This window comes from Oncorhynchus masou, chromosome 9 (assembly GCF_036934945.1).
Source record: "Oncorhynchus masou masou isolate Uvic2021 chromosome 9, UVic_Omas_1.1, whole genome shotgun sequence".
NCBI lineage: Eukaryota > Metazoa > Chordata > Actinopteri > Salmoniformes > Salmonidae > Oncorhynchus > Oncorhynchus masou.
The window spans coordinates 28,318,465-28,335,998 of record NC_088220.1 but is presented as its reverse complement, the minus strand read 5'-3'; the positions used below and the strand labels follow the sequence as shown (position 1 = coordinate 28,335,998).

Genomic DNA, 17,534 nt, shown 5'->3' with positions numbered 1-17,534 from the left:
AGAACCATAGGGACAGTATAGCAGGGCTGGAGAGGAGGAGGAGAACCATAGGGACAGTATAGCAGGGCTGACAGAGAGGAGGAGGAGAACCATAGGGACAGTATAGCAGGGCTGGAGAGGAGGAGGAGAACCATAGGGACAGTATAGCAGGGCTGGAGAGGAGGAGGAGAACCATAGGGACAGTATAGCAGGGCTGAGAGGAGGAGGAGAACCATAGGGACAGTATAGCAGGGCTGGAGAGGAGGAGGAGAACCATAGGGACAGTATAGCAGGGCTGGAGAGGAGGAGGAGAACCATAGGGACAGTATAGCAGGGCTGGAGAGGAGGAGGAGAACCATAGGGACAGTATAGCAGGGCTGGAGAGGAGGAGGAGAACCATAGGGACAGTATAGCAGGGCTGGAGAGGAGGAGGAGAACCATAGGGACAGTATAGCAGGGCTGGAGAGGAGGAGGAGAACCATAGGGACAGTATAGCAGGGCTGGAGAGGAGGAGGAGAACCATAGGGACAGTATAGCAGGGCTGGAGAGGAGGAGGAGAACCATAGGGACAGTATAGCAGGGCTGGAGAGGAGGAGGAGAACCATAGGGACAGTATAGCAGGGCTGGAGAGGAGGAGGAGAACCATAGGGACAGTATAGCAGGGCTGGAGAGGAGGAGGAGAACCATAGGGACAGTATAGCAGGGCTGGAGAGGAGGAGGAGAACCATAGGGACAGTATAGCAGGGCTGGAGAGGAGGAGGAGAACCATAGGGACAGTATAGCAGGGCTGGAGAGGAGGAGGAGAACCATAGGGACAGTATAGCAGGGCTGGAGAGGAGGAGGAGAACCATAGGGACAGTATAGCAGGGCTGGAGAGGAGGAGGAGAACCATAGGGACAGTATAGCAGGGCTGGAGAGGAGGAGGAGAACCATAGGGACAGTATAGCAGGGCTGGAGAGGAGGAGGAGAACCATAGGGACAGTATAGCTGGAGAGGAGGGCTGGAGAGGAGGAGGAGAACCATAGGGACAGTATAGCAGGGCTGAGAGGAGGAGGAGAACCATAGGGACAGTATAGCAGGGCTGGAGAGGAGGAGGAGAACCATAGGGGACAGTATAGCAGGGCTGGTATAGAGGAGGAGGAGAACCATAGGGACAGTATAGCAGGGCTGGAGGAGGAGGAGAACCATAGGGACAGTATAGCAGGGCTGGAGGAGGAGGAGAACCATAGGGACAGTATAGCAGGGCTGAGAGGAGGAGAGAACCATAGGGACAGTATAGCAGGGCTGGGAGGAGGAGGAGAACCATAGGGACGGTATAGCAGGTCTGGAGAGGAGGAGAACCACAGGGACAGTATATCAGGGCTGTAGAGGAGGAGGAGAACCATAGGGACAGTATATCAGGGCTGTAGAGGAGGAGGAGAACCACAGGGACAGTATAGCAGGGCTGGGAGAGGAGAGAACCATAGGGACAGTATAGCAGGGCTAGGGGAGAGGGAGGAGGAGAACCATAGGGACAGTATAGCAGGGCTGAGAACCATAGGGACAGTATAGCAGGGCTGGAGAGGAGAACCATAGGGACAGTATAGCAGGGCTGGAGAGGAGGAGGAGAACCATAGGGACAGTATAGGGCAGGGCTAGGGACAGAGAGGGAGGAGGAGAACCATAGGGACAGTATAGCAGGGCTGGAGAGGGGAGGAGGAGAACCATAGGGACAGTATAGCAGGGCTGGAGAGGGAGGAGGAGAACCATAGGGACAGTATAGCAGGGCTGGAGAGGAGAGGAGAACCATAGGGACAGTATAGCAGGGCTGGAGAGGAGGAGGAGAACCATAGGGACAGTATAGCAGGGCTGGAGAGGAGAACCATAGGGACAGTATAGCAGGGCTGGAGAGGAGAACCATAGGGACAGTATAGCAGGGCTGGAGAGGAGAACCATAGGGACAGTATAGCAGGGCTGGAGAGGAGGAGGAGAACCATAGGGACAGTATAGCAGGGCTGAGAGGAGGAGGAGAACCATAGGGACAGTATAGCAGGGCTGGAGAGGAGGAGGAGAACCATAGGGACAGTATAGCAGGGCTGGAGAGGAGGAGGAGAACCATAGGGACAGTATAGCAGGGCTGGAGAGGAGGAGAGGGAGTATAGCAGGGCTGGAGAGGAACCATAGGGACAGTATAGCAGGGCTGGAGAGGAGGAGGAGAACCATAGGGACAGTATAGCAGGGCTGGAGAGGAGGAGGAGAACCATAGGGACAGTATAGCAGGGCTGGAGAGGAGGAGGAGAACCATAGGGACAGTATAGCAGGGCTGGAGAGGAGGAGGAGAACCATAGGGACGGTATAGCAGGGCTGAGAGGAGGAGGAGAACCATAGGGACAGTATAGCAGGGCTGAGGAGGAGGAGAACCATAGGGACAGTATAGCAGGGCTGGAGAGGAGGAGGAGAACCATAGGGAACCATAGGGACAGTATAGCAGGGCTGGAGAGGAGGAGGAGAACCATAGGGACAGTATAGCAGGGCTGGAGAGGAGGAGGAGAACCATAGGGACAGTATAGCAGGGCTGGAGAGGAGGAGGAGAACCATAGGGACAGTATAGCAGGGCTGGAGAGGAGGAGGAGAACCATAGGGACAGTATAGCAGGGCTGGAGAGGAGGAGGAGAACCATAGGGACAGTATAGCAGGGCTGGAGAGGAGGAGGAGAACCATAGGGACAGTATAGCAGGGCTGGAGAGGAGGAGGAGAACCATAGGGACAGTATAGCAGGGCTGGAGAGGAGGAGGAGAACCATAGGGACAGTATAGCAGGGCTGGAGAGGAGGAGGAGAACCATAGGGACAGTATAGCAGGGCTGGAGAGGAGGAGGAGAACCATAGGGACAGTATAGCAGGGCTGGAGAGGAGGAGGAGAACCATAGGGACAGTATAGCAGGGCTGGAGAGGAGGAGGAGAACCATAGGGACAGTATAGCAGGGCTGGAGAGGAGGAGGAGAACCATAGGGACAGTATAGCAGGGCTGGGAGGAGGAGGAGAACCATAGGGACAGTATAGCAGGGCTGGAGAGGAGGAGGAGAACCATAGGGACGGTATAGCAGGGCTGGAGAGGAGGAGGAGAACCATAGGGACAGTATAGCAGGGCTGGAGAGGAGGAGGAGAACCATAGGGACAGTATAGCAGGGCTGGAGAGGAGGAGGAGAACCATAGGGACAGTATAGCAGGGCTGGAGAGGAGGAGGAGAACCATAGGGACGGTATAGCAGGGCTGTAGAGGAGGAGGAGAACCATAGGGACGGTATAGCAGGGCTGGGAGGAGGAGGAGAACCATAGGGACGGTATAGCAGGGCTGTAGAGGAGGAGGAGAACCATAGGGACAGTATAGCAGGGCTGGAGAGGAGGAGGAGAACCATAGGGACAGTATAGCAGGGCTGTAGAGGAGGAGGAGAACCATAGGGACAGTATAGCAGGGCTGGAGAGGAGGAGAACCATAGGGACAGTATAGCAGGGCTGGAGAGGAGGAGGAGAACCATAGGGACGGTATAGCAGGGCTGGAGAGGAGGAGGAGAACCATAGGGACAGTATAGCAGGGCTGGAGAGGAGGAGGAGAACCATAGGGACAGTATAGCAGGGCTGGAGAGGAGGAGGAGAACCATAGGGACAGTATAGCAGGGCTGGAGTTACAGGCCAGCTTGACATCATTTCAATCAGCTGTGATATGGCACATGGAGCTACTGTATCAGCTTGAAAAATAGAGGCATACAAGTTTTCACACCCACTAAAATATCACCAAACAAGATGTGTCTATGAATGGAAACCATGGCCTGGTATAAAATGCTGGGGTGTTGTTTAGTAGATTTCATGGTTAGTATGATTCTGAAGCAGTGTTGCGTTCCATAGGATGCATGAACAAACAGGCATTCTTCTCATGGTCTAATAAACAAAGTACAACGCATTCATAATGACGAGGGATGCTAAATTGCATTTCCCTTCAGGACATAAAGTCTTGACCTTATTGAGGCCTAGTCAAGCCTCTTCACCTGAACCTCAGAGGGAAAACCTACAGTCTGTCTCATTACACAATGTGTACCTCCAGCAGCTCTGTGAGCCATGGGGCTTCTTCTGCGTGGTACAATGTTCTTCTCCTCTCATCATACTGTACCTACCTCCTCCCCATAAACATACTGTTCATCTCCCCAAAACTTCGCCCATCCTCACTTCCCTCTAATCCCTGTCCCATCCTCACGTCCCTCTAATCCCTGTCCCATCCTCACCTCCTTCTAATCCCTGTCCCATCCTCACGTCCCTCTAATCCCTGTCCCATCCTCACCTTCTTCTAATCCCTGTCCCATCCTCACTTCCCTCTAATCCCTGTCCCATCCTCACGTCCCTCTAATCCCTGTCCCATCCTCACCTCCTTCTAATCCCTGTCCCATCCTCACGTCCCTCTAATCCCTGTCCCATCCTCACCTTCTTCTAATCCCTGTCCCATCCTCACGTACCTCTAATCCCTGTCCAATCCTCACCTCCTTCAAATCCCTGTCCCATCCTCACCTCCTTCTAATCCCTGTCCCATCCTCACCTCCTTCTAATCCCTGTCCCATCCTCACCTCCTTCTAATCCCTGTCCCATCCTCACCTCCCTCTAATCCCTGTCCCATCCTCACCTCCTTCTAATCCCTGTCCCATCCTCACCTCCTTCTAATCCCTGTCCCATCCTCACGTCCCTCTAATCCCTGTCCCATCCTCACCTCCCCCCAAACATAACCCATCCTCAGCTCCCCCCAAAACATAGCCCATCCTCACCTCCCCCCAATACATAGCCCATCCTCACCTCCCCCCAATACATAGCCCATCCCTCAGCCCTCCCCCCAATACATAGCCCATCCTCACCTCCCCCCAATACATAGCCCATCCTCACCTCCCCCAATACATAGCCCATCCTCACCTCCCCCAATACATAACCCATCCTCATCCCCCCTAGCCCACCTCCCCCCAATACATAGCCCATCCATAGCCCATCCTCCCCAATACATAGCCCATCCTCACCTCCCCCCAAAACATAGCCCATCCTCACCTCCCCCCAATACATAGCCCATCCTCCCCCAATACATAGCCCATCCTCACCTCCCCCAATACATAGCCCATCCTCACCTCCCCCAATACATAGCCCATCCTCACCTCCCCCAATACATAGCCCATCCTTCTAACCCCCCAATACATAGCCCATCCCATCCTCACCTCCCCCAATACATAGCCCATCCTCACCTCCCCCCAATACATATCCCTGTCCCATCCTCACCTCACCCCCCCAATACATAGCCCCCTCACCTCCCCCAATACATAGCCCATCCTCACCTCCCCCCAATACATAGCCCATCCTCACCTCCCCCAATCCATAGCCCATCCCATCAATACATAGCCCATCCTCACCTCCCCCCAATACATAGCCCATCCTCACCTCCCCCCAATACATAGCCCATCCCATCCATAGCCCACCTCCCCCAATACATAGCCCATCCTCACCTCCCCCAATACATAGCCCATCCTCACCTCCCCCAATACATAGCCCATCCTCACCTCCCCCCAATACATAGCCCATCCTCACCTCCCCCAATACCCCCTAATCCCCCCAATACATAGTCCCCCATAGCCCATCCCTCAGCCCATCCTCACCTCCCCCAAACATAGCCCATCCTCACCTCCCCCCAAAACATAGCCCATCCTCACCTCCCCCCAATACATAGCCCATCCTCACCTCCCCCAATACATAGCCCATCCTCACCTCCCCCCAATACATAGCCCATCCTCACCTCCCCCCAATACATAGCCCATCCTCACCTCCCCCCAATACATAGCCCATCCTCACCTCCCCCCAATACATAGCCCATCCTCACCTCCCCCCACACATTCTCCTCCATGTCAGCTTCCCTCCTTCCGATCACTGGATCAATAAAAGTCCATGAAATACACAGAGACCACAACATTATTTATGTAAGCAAAACACGTACGTAAAGTTAAAGTAAATGCAAAAATGCTCTTTCAAACCTGCAGGGAACACCATGACCTAGATATGTGTTATTGTGACTGAATACAAGGATAGTAAACCATTTAGAGAACCGAATGAAACACATTGTGGTTTCACAAGGCATGACCAATGTGATCAGGCATGGCACAGTATGTATCTAGACATACAGTATCTGTATAGTGTAAAGACAGTAGATCTGTATGTGTGGTCTACCTGCTGTATCTCCACCAGGGGGCACCATTCAGTCACAGAGGGAAAAAGATGGAAAAGGAGCAGACATGATGGAATAGGAGAGCTTGTTGCATTTCACAATAAAGATTTAATCAGGTAAAGTACACCTTCAATATAATAATGGAACAGATCACATAACAAACATGACTAACTCTCAGACAGCACATAAGGCCTAGTTGTGTTTCAGAAATTACAGATATGTTTGCTGAAGTTAACACGTGTTGGATATTGGTTTGAGAAAGGTGATATCAGTTTGTGGATTTTGTGGCTTGCTGGTCATCTGTAGCTGTAATATGTAGAGGTCGTCTGTAGAGTCATCTGTTGACTGAGGTATCCTCTGGTTCATCAGGAAGTGACCTGTGATGGCAAAATAACACAGAATACAGCGCAAGTTAGATAGTGACAGAGTGGGGGAAAAAGCTGTATATATATATATATATACATACAGCATTGCAATACATTATATTAATGAAAGGGGCAATCTGCAATTGCCACAACCATTTTTGAACTTTTAATTTCCTGATATACAGTGCATTCAGTAAGTATTCAGACCCCTGGACGTTTTCCACATTTTGTTACAGTACAGACGTATTCAAAAATGGATTACATTTGGGTTTTTTACTCATCAATCTACACACAAGTCCCCATAATGACGAAGCAAAAACGTGTTTTTATACATTTTTGCAAATGTATTACAAATAAAAAATGCAAATATCAAATTTACATACTCTAACATACTCAAACACGTGTTTTCCATGTGGTCAATGCTATTCCATTTGCTCCGTTTCAGCCATTATTATGAGCCGTCCTCCTCTCAGCAGCCCCATTTAAATAAGTATTCAGACCCTTTACTCAGTACTTTGTTGAAGCACCTTTGGCAGCGATTACAGCCTTGAGTCTCCTTGGGTATGACGCTACAAGCTTGGCACAGCTGTATTTCGTGAATTTCTCCCATTCTCCTCTGCAGATCCTCTCAAGCTTTGTCAGGCTGGATGGGGAGCGTCGCTGCACATTTATTTTCAGGTCTCTCCAGAGATGTTTGATCTAGTTCAAGTCCGAGCTCTGCCTGGGCCATTCAAGAACATTCAGAGACTTGTCCCGAAGCCACTCCTGCGTTGTCTTGGCTGTGTGCTTAGGGTCGTTGTCCTGTTGGAAGGTGAACATTCACCCTGGTCTGAGGTCCTCAGAGCTCTGAAGCATGTTTTCATCAAGGATCTCTTTAGACTTTGCTCCGTGCATCTTTCCCTCGATCCTGATTAGTCTCCCAGTCCCTGCCTCTGAAAAACATCCCCCCCAGCATGATGCTGGAATTCAGGCCAAAGAGTTCAATCTTGGGTTCATCAGACCAGAGAATCTTGTTTCTCATGATCTGATAGTCTTTATGTGCCTTTTGGAAAACTCCAAGTGGGCTGTCATGTGCCTTTTACTGGGGTGTGGCTGTCATCTGCCCTTTACTGGGGTGTGGCTTCTGTCTGGCCACTCTACCTGATTGGTGGAGTGCTGCAGAGATGTTGTTCTTCTGGAAGGTTCTCCCATCTCCACAGAGTAACTCTGGAGCTCTGTCAGAGTGACCATAGGGTTCTTGGTCACCTCCCTGACCAAGTCTCTTCTCCCCAATTGTTCAGTTTGGCCGGGCGGCCAGCTCTGGGAAGAGTCTTGGTGGTTCCAAACTTCTTCCATTTAAGAATGATGGAGGCTACTGTGTTCTTGGGGAACTTCAATGCTGCAGAAATGTTTTGGTACCCTTTTCCAGATCTGTGCGTCGACACAATCCTGTCTCGGAGCTCTACGGACAATTCCTTCCACCTCATGGCTTGGTTTTTGCTTTGACATGCACTGTCACCTGTGGGACTTTACAAAGACAGGTGTGTGCCTTTCCAAATCATGTCCAATCAAAAGAGTTTACCACAGGTGGACTTCAATCAAGTTGTAGAAACACCTCAAGGATGATCAATGGAAGCAGGATGCACCTGAGCTCAATTTCAAGTCTCATAGCAAAGGTTCTGAGTACAGTTTTTTAAATGTTTTTTTTTTCATAACATTTGCCAAAATTTCTAAAAATCTGTTTTCACTTTGTCATCATGGGGTATTGTGTGTCGATAGATGAGGAAAATATAATTGAATCTATTTTTAGAATAAAGCTGCAAGGTAACAACATGTGGAACACGACAAGGGGTCTGTATGAATACTTCCCAAATGCACATTACCGTATTGTACATCGAGGTTTGTACCTGTAGACTTTCCATCAACATGATTTCAAAACAATGCACAATACAGGCATTGAATACATTGAGACATCAAGTTGTTTGCGTGGATGTGATAATGAGGCTCAGTTGGTAGAGCATGGCACTTGCAATGCTAGGGTTGTGGGTTCCATTCCCAAGGGGGAGCAGTATGAAAAAGTACAAGAATCTAAGCACTCACTGCTGTAATCAGCTCTGGATAAAGTGTCTACTGAAAAGGAATGAATAGACCATTTCAGTTTAATCATAGAAAAGTGGGAAACATACAGTACCAGTCAAAAGTTTGGACACACCTACTCATTCAAGGGGTATTCTTTATTATTACTATTTTCTACGTTGAAGAATAATAGTGAAGACATCAAAACTATGAAATAACATACATGGAATCATGTAGTAACTTTTTTGCCCGCTTTGAGGACAATACAGTGCCACTGACACGGCCCGCAACCAAAACATGCGGACTCTCCTTCACTGCAGCCGCGGTGAGTAAAACATTTAAACGTGTTAACCCTCGCAAGGCTGCAGGCCCAGACGGCATCCCCAGCCGCGCCCTCAGAGCATGCGCAGACCAGCTGGCTGGTGTGTTTACGGACATATTCAATCAATCCCTATCCCAGTCTGCTGTTCCCACATGCTTCAAGAGGGCCATCATTGTTCCTGTTCTCAAGAAAGCTAAGGTAACTGAGCTAAACGACTACCGCCCCGTAGCACTCACTTCCGTCATCATGAAGTGCTTTGAGAGACTAGTCAAGGACCATATCACCTCCACCCTACCTGACACCCTAGACCCACTCCAATTTGCTTACCGCCCAAATAGGTCCACAGACGATGCAATCTCAACCACACTGCACACTGCCCTAACCCATCTGGACAAGAGGAATACCTATGTGAGAATTCTGTTCATCGACTACAGCTCAGCATTTAACACCATAGTACACTCCAAAATCGTCATCAAACTCGAGACCCTGGGTCTCGACCCCGCCCTGTGCAACTGGGTACTGGACTTCCTGACGGGCCGCCCCCAGGTGGTGAGGGTAGGTAACAACATCTCCACCCCGCTGATCCTCAACACTGGGGCCCCACAAGGGTGCGTTCTGGGCCCTCTTCTGTACTCCCTGTTCACCCACGACTGCGTGGCCACGCACGCTTCCAACTCAATCATCAAGTTTGCGGACGACACAACAGTGGTAGGCTTGATTACCAACAACAACGAGACGGCCTACAGGGAGGAGGTGAGGGCCCTCGGAGTGTGGTGTCAGGAAAATAACCTCACACTCAACGTCAACAAAACTAAGGAGATGATTGTGGACTTCAGGAAACAGCAGAGGGAACACCCCCCTATCCACATCGATGGAACAGTAGTGGAGAGGGTAGTAAGTTTTAAGTTCCTCGGCGTACACATCACAGACAAACTGAATTGGTCCACCCACACAGGCAGCATCGTGAAGAAGGCGCAGCAGCGCCTCTTCAACCTCAGGAGGCTGAAGAAATTCGGCTTGTCACCAAAAGCACTCACAAACTTCTACAGATCCACAATCGAGAGCATCCTGGCGGGCTGTATCACCGCCTGGTACGGCAACTGCTCTGCCCACAACCGTAAGGCTCTCCAGAGGGTAGTGAGGTCTGCACAACGCATCACCAGGGGCAAACCTCCTGCCCTCCAGGACACCTACACCACCCGATGTCACAGGAAGGCCATAAAGATCATCAAGGACAACAACCACCCGAGCCACTGCCTGTTCACCCCGCTATCATCCAGAAGGCGAGGTCAGTACAGGTGCATCAAAGCTGGGACCGAGAGACTGAAAAACAGCTTCTATCTCAAGGCCATCAGACTGTTAAATAACCATCACTAACATTGAGTGGCTGCTGCCAACACACTGACTCAACTCCAGCCACTTTAATAATGGGTATTGATGGGATTTGATGTAAAATATATCACTAGCCACTTTAATTAAACAATGCTACCTAATATAATGTTTACATACCCTACATTATTTATCTCATATGTATACTTATATACTGTACTCGATACCATCTACTGCATCTTGCCTATGCCGCTCTGTACCATCACTCATTCATATATCTTTATGTACATATTCTTTATCCCTTTACACTTGTGTGTATAAGGTAGTAGTTTTGGAATTGTTAGCTAGATTACTCGTTGGTTATTACTGCATTGTCGGAATTAGAAGCACAAGCATTTCGCTACACTCGCATTAACATCTGCTAACCATGTGTATGTGACAAATAAAATTTGATTTGATTTGATTTGATTTAGTAACCAAAAAAGTGTTAAATAAATACAAAATAGATGTAATATTTAAGATTCTTCATTGTAGTCATCATTTGCCAGCTTTGCTCACTCTTGGCATTCTCTCAACCAGCTTCATTAGGAATGCTTTTCCAACCGTCTTGAAGGAGTTCCCACATATGCTGAGCACTTTTTAGCTGCTTTTCCGTCAGTCTGCGGTCCAACTCATCCCAAACCATCTCAATTGGGTTGAGGTCGGGTGATCGTGGAGGCCAGGTCAGCTGATGCAGCACTCCATCACTCTCCTTCTTGGTCAAATAGCCTTTACACAGCCTGGAGGTGTGTTTTGGGTCATTGTCCTGTTGAAAAACAAATGATAGTCCCACCAAGCTCAAACCAGATGGGATGGCGTATTGCGGCAGAATTCTGTGGTAGCCATGCTGGTTAAGTGTGCCTGGAATTCTAAATACATCATTTACAATGTCAACAGCAAAGCACCCCCACGCTATCACACCTCCTCCTCCATGCTTCAGGGTGGGACCCATACATGCTGAGATCATCCGATGACCTACTCTGCGTCTCACAGACAAGGCGTTTGGAACCAAAAATCTCAAATTTTGACTCATCAGACCAAAGGACAGATTTCCACCAGTCTAATGTCCATTGCTCGTGTTTCTTGGCCCAAGCAAGTCTCTTCTTATTATTGGTGTCCTTTAGTAGTGGTTTCCTTGCAGAAAATCCACCATGACGGCCTGATTCTCCTCTGAACAGTAATGTTGAGATGTGTCTGTTACGTAAACTCTGTGAAGCATTTATTTGCGCTGTAATTTCTGAGGCTGGTAACTCTAATGAATTCATCCTCTGCATCAGAGGTAACCCAGAGTCTTCCTTTCTTGTGGCGGTCCTCATGTGAGCCAGTTTCATGAAAGCGCTTGACGGTTTTTGCTACTGAAGAAACGTTCAAAGTTCTTGAAATATTCCGGAAAAATTGACCTTCATGTCTTAAAAAGTAATGATGGACTGTTGACTATCTTTGCTTATTTGAGGTATTCTTGCCATAATATGGACTTGGTCTTTAACGAATCTTCTGTATATAACCCCTACCTTGTCTCAACACAACTGATGAGCTCAAACGCATTAAGAAGGAAAGAAATTCCACATATTAACTTTTAACAAGGCACACCTTTTTTTGAAAAGCTTTCCAGGTAACTACCTCATGAAGCTGGTTGAGAGAATGCCAAGAATGTGCAAAGCTGTCATCAAGGCAAAGGGTGGCTGCTTAGATGAGTCTCAAATATAAAATATATTGTTGAAGTCAGACGTTTACATATACTTAGGTTGGAGTCATTAAAACTAGTTTTTCAACCACTCTACAAATTTCTTGAGAACAAACTATAGTTTTGGCAAGTCGGTTAGGACATCTACTTTGTGCATGACACAAGTCATTTTTCCAATAATTGTTAACAGACAGATTATTTCACTGTATCATAATTCCAGTGGGTCAGAAGTTTACATACACCAAAGTTGACTGTGCCTTTAAACAGCTTGGAAAATTCCAGATAATTATGTTATGGCTTTAGAAGCTTCTGATAGGCTAATTGACATCATTTGAGTCAATTGGAGGTGTAACTGTGTATGTATTTCAATTCCTACCTTTAAACTCAGTGCCTCTTTGCTTGACATCATGGGAAATCAAAAGAAATCAGCCAAGTCCTCAGAATTTTTTTATAGACCTCCACATGTCTGGTTCATCCTTGGGAGCAATTTCCAAACACCTGATGGTACCACGTTCATCTGTAAAAACAATAGTGCGCAAGTATAAACACCATGGGACCACACAGCCGTCATACCACTCAGGAGGGAGACGTGTTCTGAGATGAACGTATTTTGGTGCTAAAAGTGCAAATCAATCCCAGAACAACAGCAAAGGACCTTGTGAAGATGCTGGAGGAAACAGGTACAAAAGTATCTATATCCACAGTAAAACGAGTCCTATATCGACATAACCTGAAAGGCTGCTCAGCAAGGAAAAACCGCTGCTCATTACCACCATGAAAAAGCCAGACTAAGGTTTGTAACTGCACATGGGGGGGGACAAAGATACTTTTTGGAGAAATGTCCTCTGGTCTGAAGAAACAAAAATAGAACTGTTTTGCAATAAAGACCATCGTTATGTTTGAAGGAAAAAGGGGGATGCTTGCAAGCCGAAGAACACCATACCAACCGTGAAGCACGGGGGTGGCAGCATCATGTTGTGGGGGTGCTTTGCTGCAGGAGGGACTGGTGCACTTCACAAAATAGATGGCTTCATAAGGTAGGAAAATGATGTGGATATATTGAATCGACATCTCAAGACATCAGTTAAAGCTTGGTCGCAAATGGGTCTTTGAAATGTACAATGACCCCAAGCATACTTCCAAAGTTGTTGCAAAATGGATTAAGGACAACAAAGTCAAGGTATTGGAGTGGCCATCACAGAGCCCTGACTGCAATCCCATAGAAAATGTGTGGGCAAAACTAAAAAGCGTGTGCGAGGCCTACAAATCTGTCAGGAGAAATTGGATCAAATTCACCCAAATTATTGTGGGATGCTTGTGGAAGGCCACCCAAAACGTTTGACCCAAGTTAAACAATTTAAAGGCAATGCTATCAAATATTAATTGTGTGTATGTAAACTTCTGACCCACTGGGAATGTGATGAAAGAAATAAAAGCTGAAGTAAATCATTCTCTCTACTCCTATTCTGACATTTCACATTTTTAAAATAAAGTGGGGAACCTACCTGACCTGAGGCAGGGATTAAATGCCAGGAATTGAAAAACTGAGTGTAAACATATTTGGCTCAGGTGTATGTAAACTTCCAACTTCAACTCTATTTTGATTTGTTAAAAAATTGTTTGGTTACTACATGATTTCATATGTGTTATTTCATAGTTTTGATGTCTTCACTATTATTCTAAAATGTAGAAAATGGTAAAAATAAAGAAAAACCCTTGAAAGAGTGGGTGTGTCTAAACTTTTGACTAGTAATGTATATCAAGTTTTTTTTAAATAATCCACAAGTATTATCAGATTAACTGTTTTGTACAGATAATTATCAGACTCAGGAACAGGGCGTACTGGTTGTGTGGGTTATTATTCTATGTTTAGTTGCCTGTTCGCACTAGTCATATTGCTTCACGGTTCGTTTTGTTATTTTGTATAGTTTTTTTTCAGTGTTGCATTCGTTTAATAAAATGGAATGTATGCTTATCACGCTGCGCCTTGGTCTCCTCCTTATGACAACCGTGACACAGTGGTTGCATTAAGGAAAAGTCTGTCTTTAATTCTGTGAATAACACTTGTATCTTTTATCAATATTATTATGAGTATTTTTGCAAAATCATTTACATTTACATTTACATTTAAGTCATTTAGCAGACGCTCTTATCCAGAGCGACTTACAAATTGGTGAATTCACCTTCTGACATCCAGTGGAACAGCCACTTTACAATAGTGCATCTAAATCATTTAAGGGGGGGTGAGAAGGATTACTTTATCCTATCCTAGGTATTCCTTGAAGAGGTGGGGTTTCAGGTGTCTCCGGAAGGTGGTGATTGACTCCGCTGTCCTGGCGTCGTGAGGGAGTTTGTTCCACCATTGGGGGGCCAGAGCAGCGAACAGTTTTGACTGGGCTGAGCGGGAACTGTACTTCCTCAGTGGTAGGGAGGCGAGCAGGCCAGAGGTGGATGAACGCAGTGCCCTTGTTTGGGTGTAGGGCCTGATCAGAGCCTGGAGGTACTGCGGTGCCGTTCCCCTCACAGCTCCGTAGGCAAGCACCATGGTCTTGTAGCGGATGCGAGCTTCAACTGGAAGCCAGTGGAGAGAGCGGAGGAGCGGGGTGACGTGAGAGAACTTGGGAAGGTTGAACACCAGACGGGCTGCGGCGTTCTGGATGAGTTGTAGGGGTTTAATGGCACAGGCAGGGAGCCCAGCCAACAGCGAGTTGCAGTAATCCAGACGGGAGATGACAAGTGCCTGGATTAGGACCTGCGCCGCTTCCTGTGTGAGGCAGGGTCGTACTCTGCGGATGTTGTAGAGCATGAACCTACACGGGCCACCGCCATGATGTTAGTTGAGAACGACAGGGTGTTGTCCAGGATCACGCCAAGGTTCTTAGCGCTCTGGGAGGAGGACACCATGGAGTTGTCAACCGTGATGGCGAGATCATGGAACGGGCAGTCCTTCCCCGGGAGGAAGAGCAGCTCTGTCTTGCCGAGGTTCAGCTTGAGGTGGTGATCCGTCATCCACACTGATATGTCTGCCAGACATGCAGAGATGCGATTCGCCACCTGGTCATCAGAAGGGGGAAAGGAGAAGATTAATTGTGTGTCGTCTGCATAGCAATGATAGGAGAGACCATGTGAGGTTATGACAGAGCCAAGTGACTTGGTGTATATGTCCTCACAGGATGTTTTGGAATCAAAACATTACTGCACATAAGGCGCCAATGTAAACTGAGATTTTTGGATATAAATATGCATATTATCGAACAAAACACAGATGTATTGTGTAACATTGTATCCTATGAGTGTCATCTGATGAATATCATCAAAGGTTAGTGATTAATTGTATCTATATTTGTGCTTTTTGTGACTCCTATCTTCGGCTGGAAAAATGGCTGTGTATATTTTTCGACTTGGCTATGACCTAACATAATCATATGTGGTGCTTTCGCTGTAAAACATTTTTGAAATCGGACACGCTGGCACAGGACACACGGGGCTGTGCAGACTCACCGGAGACACAGTATGCAGAGCCGGCGAAGGATATCCTGGTCCAAAGAGGTATACTGGAGACCAGGAGCACTGAGCCGGCACCCTACTTCCTGGCTGGATGCCCATTCTAGCTCGGCCAATGCGATGAGCTGGAATACAGCGCACCGGGCTAGAATAGCGCACTGGAGACACCGTGCGCTCTACCGCATAACACGGTGCCTGACCAGTAAGACGCTCCCCACAGTAAGCACGAGGAGTAGGCTCAGGTCTCCGACCTGACTCATGCAATCTCCTCGTGTGCCCCCCCCCCCTAAAGAATTATTGGGTCTGCCTCTCGGGCTTCCGTGCTAGCCATGTACCTTCATATCGTCGCTGTTCCTATTTTCTCTGGTATTTCTCCTCGTAGTATCGCCGTTCCGTTCCGCTGCCTCTAACTCCTCCTTAGGATGGCGATACTCCCCTAGCTGTGTCCAGGGTCCTGCTCCATCTAATATCTCCTCCCAGGTCCATTTCCCCATTAAGCGTTGTTCCTCCTTTTCACGCTGCTTGGTCCTGGTTTGGTGGGTTATTCTGTCACGGTCGTCATAAGGAGGAGACCAAGGCGCAGCGACATATTAAAACCCCATAGATATACAAAAACCCTAGACAGAACAAAAACTAAACAAACCACCCTTGTCACACCCTGACCTAACCAAAATAATAAAGAAAACCAAAATAACTAAGGTCACGCTGTGTAAGATTTCAAAAAAACTTTATGGAAAAAAAAATTGAGAACTGTGCTCAGAACCCAAAACAGCCAGAGGAATATCAATATTTTGGAGTCAACAAAGTTAGAAACAACACCATAAATATTCACTTACTTTTGATGATCTTTATCAGAAGGCACTCCCAGGAATCCCAAGTCGACAATAAATGACTGATTTGTTCCATAAAGTCCGTCATTTATGTCCAAATAGCCACTTGTTGTTAGCGTGTTCAGCCCAGTAATCCATCTTCATGAAGCGCAGGAACTTCATCTAGACAAAAACTCAAAAGGTTCCGTAACAGTCCTTTAGAAACATGTCAAACAATGTATGGAATCAATCTTTAGGATGATTTTAACATAAAACATCAATAATGTTCCAACCGGAGAATTCCTTTGTCTTCAGAAAAGCACTGGAACCAGAGGTACAGTGGGGCAAAAAAGTATTTAGTCAGCCACCAATTGTGCATGTTCTCCCACTTAAAAAGATGAGAGAGGCCTGTAATTTTCATCATAGGTACACTCCAACTATGACAGACAAAATGAGAAAAAGAAATCCAGAAAATCACATTGTAGGATTTCTAATGAATTTATTTGCAAATTATGGTGGAAAATAAGTATTTGGCCACCTACAAACAAGCAAGATTTCTGGCTCTCAAAGACCTGTAACTTCTTCTTTAAGAGGCTCCTCTGTCCTCCACTCATTACCTGTATTAATGGCACCTGTTTGAACTTGTTATCAGTATAAAAGACAGTATAGAAGACCTCCTTCCATCAGCAAGGGCATTGAAGATGACACGTGGCTGGGTCTTTCAGCATGACAATGATCCCAAACACACCGTCCGGGCAACAACATAGTGGCTTCGTAAGAAGCATTTCAAGGTCCTGGAGTGGCCTAGCCAGTATCCAGATCTCAACCCCATAGAAAATCTTTGGAGGGAGTTGAAAGTCCATGTTGCCCAGCAACAGCCCCAAAACATCACTGCTCTAGAGGAGATCTGCATGGAGGAATGGGCCAAAATACCAGCAACAGTGTGTGAAAACCTTGTGAAGACTTACAGAAAACGTTTGACCTCTGTCATTGCCAACAAAGGGTATATAACAAAGTATTGAGATAAACTTTTGTTATTGACCAAATACTTATTTTCCACCATAATTTGCAAATAAATTCATTAAAAATCCTACAATGTGATTTTCTGGATTTTTTTTTCTCATATTGTCTGCCATAGTTGAAGTGTGCCTATGATGAAAATTACAGGCCTCTCTCATCTTTTTACGTGGGAGAACTTGCACAATTGGTGGCTGACTAAATACTTTTT

The 17,534-nt window shown here is 47.2% G+C and overlaps 1 long non-coding RNA gene across 1 annotated transcript; it reads right to left on the bottom strand.

The window, feature by feature from the left end:
• Positions 1-6,295: 6,295 nt before the first annotated feature.
• LOC135545773 (uncharacterized) lies at positions 6,296-16,539 on the bottom strand. Its single transcript, XR_010456508.1, has 3 exons — positions 16,334-16,539; positions 15,833-16,043; positions 6,296-6,576 (listed from the first exon to the last, which is right to left on the bottom strand). It is a non-coding gene; the product is annotated as an uncharacterized LOC135545773 (long non-coding RNA).
• Positions 16,540-17,534: the final 995 nt, after the last annotated feature.